Source organism: Anarhichas minor, unplaced genomic scaffold (genome assembly GCF_050575085.1).
Source record: "Anarhichas minor isolate MPS153535 unplaced genomic scaffold, ASM5057508v1 ptg000023l, whole genome shotgun sequence".
Classification (NCBI taxonomy): domain Eukaryota; kingdom Metazoa; phylum Chordata; class Actinopteri; order Perciformes; family Anarhichadidae; genus Anarhichas; species Anarhichas minor.
In genome coordinates, this window is record NW_027466469.1 from 1,826,352 (window position 1) to 1,833,881 (window position 7,530).

A 7,530-nucleotide genomic window follows, 5' to 3' on the forward strand; every position below is an offset into this window, starting at 1 on the left:
TCTGTGCCAAAGGCCATGACCTCTGGGACCGAAGTTCCTGTGGCGAGCACCTGGCTAACTTTAGCAAACGTCTTTAGAAGGATGAGGCAAGAGTTGCTGTCGCTGGCCATAACATTCAGTGAACACACTTTTCTCACGCACTGACTTCCATTCATAGCTCATTTTCTCCTTCCCTCGCGGGTACTGAATTCCTTCACAACATTGGCTAACGCTAGAGCTACTTGGGTTGTTGTTCACCACCACACGGATTCTAGTTTTAGCTGGTTTTATGGAGACACTGCAGGCTTAAACGTGGCCGTTAAACAACGTTAGCAAGCAAGCTAGAAGCAAACGCTGCTGCTGTTGTTGTTTTGGGGCCCCGGACGGGAAGACGTCAGCTAATACGACCAGTTAACTTTACGCGTTCCGACACACGTAGCGTTACATACATTACACACGTAGCGTTACATACACACGCGGTGACTGACCCCCGCCCGTGCCGAGCGTGACACCCTGTGCGAAGAATCAACTTACCGTTATCGTAAAAAGCCTCGTAGCCTCGCAGTCCCTGGCTGTTTTTCCTGATATTCACCATTTGTGGACGGTGGCTCAGAGAGGGAGCAGAGCAGGGGTGGGCCAGAGCAACTATTTTGCATTTGCGTTCCTAGCTGACAACGTGACGTCAATCTGACCAATCAGAACAGAGTATGCTCTTTGACACCGCCCCTTCTGCTGTCAGCCCTCCTCCCCTCAGGTCCAACCCCTCCCCTCCCCTCTCCACCCCGCCCGCCTTGTGGCTGGTTCCACGCGCCTGTCAAGTAGCTACCGCTGGCTTCATCTCCATGGCAACAAGGGATTTAACCCTTGCACTGTCCTCTATTTACACTTTCAGCTACAGAAGTATCCAGATCCTTTACTACAGTAAAAGTAGCAACAGTAGAAATAGTCCTGCATTCAAAACCTATAGAAGTTTAAGCAGAATTTACTGAAGATAAGATAAGATAGATAAAGGGATTTGCTGTGCAGCAGTTGCATGAAAAAGTGGGAAAAGTGCAAATATAGAGTGTAAATTCCAAGGTAACAATGATAAGGTGCAAATCCAAAATATATACAATAAATACAATGTCAAGATCAGTTAACAGTATGTATAAAGAAATAAAAAAATGAACGGTAAGGATCAGTCTAGGTGTATGCATGTATCAGATCTGAAGTATAGTTATAAGAGAACATGGTTGATACAGAAGGTTCATGATTATGTCATTGATATTGCAGTTAATGCCCCAAAGTATAAAGTAAAAGTAGGCCTACTTAATGTGCAGTAAAATGGTTTTATTATTATATATGATGCGTTTGGATTAATATCCCTGCTTTATATGAAAGAAACTGTATACTAGAAGTATAAAGTTGTGTTGAATAAAGTATAAAGTAGAAGTACATCCAACATTAACAGTACTGAGTTGTGTTAGTGGGCATGGTCTGTGCTCAGCTGCAGGGGAGAGATGTGTGGGAGTGGTTCAGGGTTAATTGGCACAGATATAACCTGTTGCTAATTATCTCTGACCTTTTTAAGCAGTAGCAGGCTGACTATATTGTGGATGCTGGACTGCGTGCGCTCGGAGGTGTTGCAGTTTGTGTGAACAGTGTTCGTGTTGAGGAGGACCTGCGAGTGTGAGACGGCTATATGAGTAAATGCACTTAGTCACATTCTACTATTCATATTAATAGTGACCATAGGACCAGAGCAAAGTCTTAAAGATGAAGATATATTCTAAACGGGACCACTAGCTGGTCGAGATTTGGGATTTTGAGCACTTCAGCAGGTCAGAGGAAGCTTTTGTTTTCTTTCACAACTGTTTTACTTGCTTGTCCATAGGCTAATCACTACAAAGTACAATTTATTGTTTAATATCTCCATAAACAATAGAGGATTGTTGCCCCTAAATTAAGACCATTTTGGTGTTCGTGCGACAAAATAATCTCAATTGAAAAATGTGTGTATTTGCTTTCTCTGAATTCTCCCTCGCCATTGCTCGGTCTTCATCAGCAAAAAAAAAACCATAGCCTGGACATTTATTAAATTAAATTAATATATTTATTTCAAATGTAGTACTTTATTTCTATATTCTTTTAACTGCTTTTTAAAAATATTTTATTGAACTTCTTTTTCTTTTCTTATTGTGATGTTCTTTCATTCTCTAGAGGAGAATGATGAGACTGTGCATACATCCACAAAACCTTTACTTGGTCTCTTGTGTATATATTGTGCGTCCTATGAGAAATATTGTGATGGCCCGGTAATATCAAATACAGTAAAGATGATTGAAGATCCTCTCTCTCGTGCTGGACAACAAGCATTGAATCCAAGCGACCGAGCACGGTGATAAATCGATCAGCCATGAATGGCTAATGTTTCAGTGAGTCGCTATTGTGTTCCTCGCAATATGAGCAGGGAGTGCATACATCCGCCCGCAAATACTGAATAATTTATCAGAATATGACTTATTTGCTTGGCCCTTGAGTTAATTATCTGGTCTTTCATAGCTCCCTTGATACCTCGCTCGCAGCATCAGCATGAGCACAGTATCATTCCAGCTACTCGGTTAATCCCCAAAGGCGCATAATGGGCTCGCAGCCAGACACACTGTGTGATATTAATGTTGCTGCAGAGGTGACGCTAAATTCAAGCACTGCTCTGCTGGGCTGGAACATACCTGCACGGTGATGTTTATGCAAGATAATGGGCCAGATGTAATGTGTAGATAATACATGAGAATCCTAATGGAATATTTATGTGGGCTCCCGTTCAGCTTGGTTGATCCTCCATTTCAACAAGGTCAGGGATTGGGTGGTTGCTTCTCTATCAGCAAGCAAAGTGTCTCTGTGTCTGCACGGTGCTGCTCACTGGTTTGAAACGGAACATTATGAGATATTATTATTTCGTCTCACAACTTTAACCCTTTCTCCGTGTATTTGCAGTTCACGAAAATTAACTATAACATTGTGGTCGCCTAAAAGCGCCTTATTCAGCGTTTGGTTTTACATCTGGTTGTAAAAAGCCAAGATAGCAAAGGCCAAAATGTCGAACTTAAGGCTTCAAAACGGCAGCGCACTAATCAATGGTGACGTCATAGTTACTATGTCGACTTCTTATATACGGTCTATTATTTTTACCGTGTTTGTGTGTGTGTGTGTGTGTGTGTCATGGCAAAATGTGGTCCTGTAGACTTCTACTGTAGCAAGAACTACTACAGAAGAGGTTTCAAGTACTTTTCCAGGTGTTTATATTTCTGTCCTTGGACAGATGTTATGACAGTGATAGCACCACCACCGTGGAAGATGGAGGCCCGTAATTATCCAGGTGTGTAGTTTAGATCAAAATGAAGGCCGAGTTCGAAGATGGGTGTGGGTCGAGCTAGGGCGCCGGAAGTAAGGGGTGCTATGAGAATTGGCCCCTTCCCCAGTGACTATGCATCGTTGCTGGTGTGATCGCATCGTAAGATGGCCTCTAGTTGAATGTGTTTTACCATTTCAACCCTGCTGACCAGCGCTAGGGTCAAAACAAAACATGAAGAAGATAGATAGATAGAAAGATAGATAGATAGATATAAACTTTATTCATCCCCAGGGGGGAATTAGATAAGAAGAAGCATTTATCTTGAGTATTATAGCTGATCAAAGCTGAAGAAAATATTTTCTGTGAGAATACATGATAGCACAGCCTCCTGCTGGAGAAACACACAGGTAGTGTTTGCTCATGTAATATGTTTTGATAAATGATGATAAAACACTGATCTTACCCAGTAAAGTACAATTCTTACAATGTAAAGGTTTAATTCTCAGGGGAAATTATTTGAATTGACAGGAATATCGTCTCTTTTCACATCTCTTTTCGATAATCTAAAGCTGTTGCATTACTTGCTGCGATTTTATATTGTGACCTAAATGAACCTCAAAGATTCAGCCATCTGCAATTATATCTTTATACCACCGGCTATCTAAATAGACGGTGTCTAATCTTCCATTACGCTCGTGATTCGTTCTAAGAAAAAACTGTATGTTAATTCAACGCCATCTTGAATACAGTTTAGTGTGGCAAGTTTTAAACGACCTCCATGTTTAACAGTTCACAGCTAAAGCAATCTGTCGCTTTATCTCAAGGTTGAATAAATCAGCCTTAAAACTCATGACGAGCTCTTCTCTGACACATAATGACTGCACTACATTATAGATTGAGGTGATGGGAGAGCGGGAAGATGCCCCTTTAAGGGAACAGTAAACTGTGAGTGAGCAGAACTGACTGCCACTTGGAAGCATTAACGCTTTGTCATTTAAAGAAAACACAACATCGATTTTTGTCCCAGAGAATATTGTCAAAACCCCCCATAAAACCAAGGAAAGCACCACTTTTGTTAGCTTATACATGCAGTTTGTACACGTTATACATATTGTATAGTGACTCTCTTGTGACTGAATAAAGGAGTAGATTTAGCCTCAGGTGGAGGTCAGGAAGAGTCCAAAGAGTCTACAGAAGTTCAGTCAGTAGGTAAGTTACTATCAGGTTACATCTTGACCTGATAGTTAGACCGGCATGAGTATAAAATGTGACTTTTATATTACTTTCTCATTATTATAATGCAATATTTCCTTTTTTTTAAATTCGCACATACTCTAATTGAAATTCAGTCACTGAAGTCGTCGGCCCCGTTGATGCAGCGTGAATCATTCGAGCCCCGGATGAGTCACTTTGCGTGTTTGTGCAAATATTTATACCGAGAGGATGGATTATTTATGACGCAACACGTACTTGTCTTCAACTTGAGGTTGAAAATCTGCTTTTACCCTCTGATTGAACATCTTGTCCGTAACTACAAGGAGACCTACAAGACGTAGCAATACACACATAAGACAAACCCTGAGCTGAAGTTTTTTTGTTTGAGTTGCAGCATGGATTAGAAGAATCGTTTGATTAATATCTCAGAACACAGGGTCAATAAGAAAATGTTTCTTCTTTTCCATGGGCAACGGAACTTCATGATGTTTTTGAGGGAGCCAATTTACAATACATGAACAGCAATCATTTATAATTCAACATACAATTAGAGGAAAGTTACTTGGTAAAGTTGGAAAAAAAGGCTGAAAGATACCAAAATGAAAAACTTATATTCAAATCAAGCGCGATCATGGCAATGAACCTTATGTTCTAGTAAATGTACCAAGAAGTCAAAGGTCTTTTAGTAGCACAGTTGAGATCAGGAATCCTACCTCGGGCGCTTGATGTTGGCAGTTTAAAAATAAACCAGGTTGTGTGAATCATGCAAATTAGGGGAAGTTGAGAATGAATCACATTTTCTTTTGTATTTACTTCATTGTATTTTATTTAGAAAATCTATATTAAATGAAATCTTGAAATGTTTTCATTCAGTCTCGATGACAAAATGGATTCTCTGGTTTCTGGTCTCTTTTTCTCAATGATGGTGTCTTGTGAGGCTGTTTGGTTTGGGCATATTATCCATGCACGACACGATAATAACAAAAATCAAGAAAAGCAACCACAGAGTCAGGCATCATAGCATTTTAGTGAGTCACAATCAAGATGGAACGATCCAAACCAACACTACACTACATTCACTATAACAACATGTGAAAACACCCAGCAAAAGCAAGACTTTTAAAGGCGGAGGGTGTGTCCCTCATTACATTTATTCATCCAGGAAAAAGCTTATCTGACTACTGGATCCAGATGTATGGGGGGATGTACATCTATACTGCAGAAAACATGTTTATCTCTCTTACAGATGTTTTAAGTCGTGTGATGTTCTTGCATTTGTCTTCCACAAGGGGGCGCCATCATGTAATCTGTCTACAAAGCACGTTCACTGCTCAGGCTCCTCCAGGCAGGCACACACTCATTTGGACAAACCAAAGATGAGACATCATATAAAATAGCCTTAGATTTACCGACCAAGTGTGATTTCCCGAATTCATTTTTATAAGTAGTGGAGAATTATGTGGTTGTCTTTGGAAAATGATGTTAGTGTGAGCATTATGCACAAAATCTATGAATTGTTTGGTATTCAAAGAAGAGATTTAAAGAATGTATAGACATTTGTGAGAGAGGGAAGTCTGGGTCAGCCTGCTTGGCCTGTTGCCACCGCGACCCGACCCCGGATAAGCGGAGGAAAATGGATGGATGGATAAACATTTGTAAAATAAATGTTCAACCAGTTGTCTCAGTTCAACACGTTGTCGTCATTCAGGCCAGTGAAATGTGTTTAAAATAGCATTCAGGAACGTGGTTAATTGTTCCCCTGAAACAATGAAAATTCCTGAAATGAAAGGCTGCGTGCGTTTGCTTCCTCTCTGGTTAGTCCGGTTGTGTTTGCTTTTATTATCCTCTACAAAGAGAGAGACTAAACCACCACCTTGATGCCTTTTGAACCGTTTTTTTTTTTTTTTTTTCTCTGCATGAAAGAGCTTGGGAATGACGATAGAGTGGCCTCTCGCATCAAAGTTTGCTTATTAGTTCAAGAATTACTCGGTTTTCTCCTCATTGTTGTGTAGTTCTCCGATTTGTCTCACTCGGTGTTTGTACAGCAGGGATGACTATTGTGAGGAAGGATATTTAGTCTGATTCAGGACCAGCAGACATCCCCTCCCTGCCGCATAAAACAGGTTTTGGGATTACAGGCTGCCTGTATGTTGACCTCTGTGTCTACTCAGTCGTGGTGTGCTTACACCAATACTACCAGCATTTACACTTATTCACGAGTAGAGGTAACCAGTTAAAGGAGCTGTCAGTCCTGTATGAAGCAACACAGGAGGATGACTCGCTGCCAACTTCCTCTGATTTACAATTCAACCCAGAAATGACCTTTTGGTCTTTCCAGTTACTGTTCTTGACAAATCAAAATGACTTAAGACTGGCATCCTGGAAAAAAAAAAAAGAACTTGGGGAGGATTTCCTCTGCATCATATCCTTTTCTGATCCCTCAGACCTGTTTCCTTGTATTTCTTCTTTAATAAGAGCACGTGGATCTTCAAAGTTTCATTTGTGGAAAAACCTCCCAGCTGATTTACAGCAGCTTAAAAGACTCTCACCCTCTCGGCGGAACCTGCATGGCAGAGTACATCGAATACGCTCATTATTTCAATTTCCTTACACCCGATCATAATAGGATTTTTGCCATCAAAGTTCCAACATGCCGGGTTGTGTGCAGTGATGTATGAGGAGGAACAAGGGTCCAGTGTGTTGCCAGCGCTTTCACTGCCAATGAACGGCTCTGGTTTTTGTGTGTTGTTGCCTCCTCTTTGCCTTTTGGCTCGGCTTACTCTCATCATTTTCCTTTAAGTTGTCAAGTTGCAAATTATATTTGGAAAAAAATATGAAGTTCATATCGGTTATCACAAAAATAACGGCTCCTAACAAAGAGATGTATGACAAATAGAAACATATAAATCATTATGGATGTGATCATGATTGCTTTACTATGAGTGTTATCTGTGCATCACATCGAAAGTCTGAATACTAGGAACATATTTGTATCTGCTTCC

The 7,530-nt window shown here is 40.6% G+C and overlaps 1 protein-coding gene across 3 annotated transcripts in view; it reads right to left on the reverse strand.

Moving 5' to 3' along the window:
- The window catches only part of phc2b (polyhomeotic homolog 2b (Drosophila)), a 32,608-nt gene extending 31,962 nt beyond the window's left edge, over positions 1-646 (reverse strand). For 2 of the 3 annotated variants that reach the window (XM_076096810.1, XM_076096808.1), the window contains exon 1: positions 514-646. The gene's annotated coding sequence lies outside the window, so the exon portion shown is untranslated. The remainder of the gene's footprint in view (positions 1-513) is intronic. The other variant, XM_076096809.1, reaches the window with a different exon arrangement.
- Between the last annotated feature and the right edge of the window lie 6,884 nt (positions 647-7,530).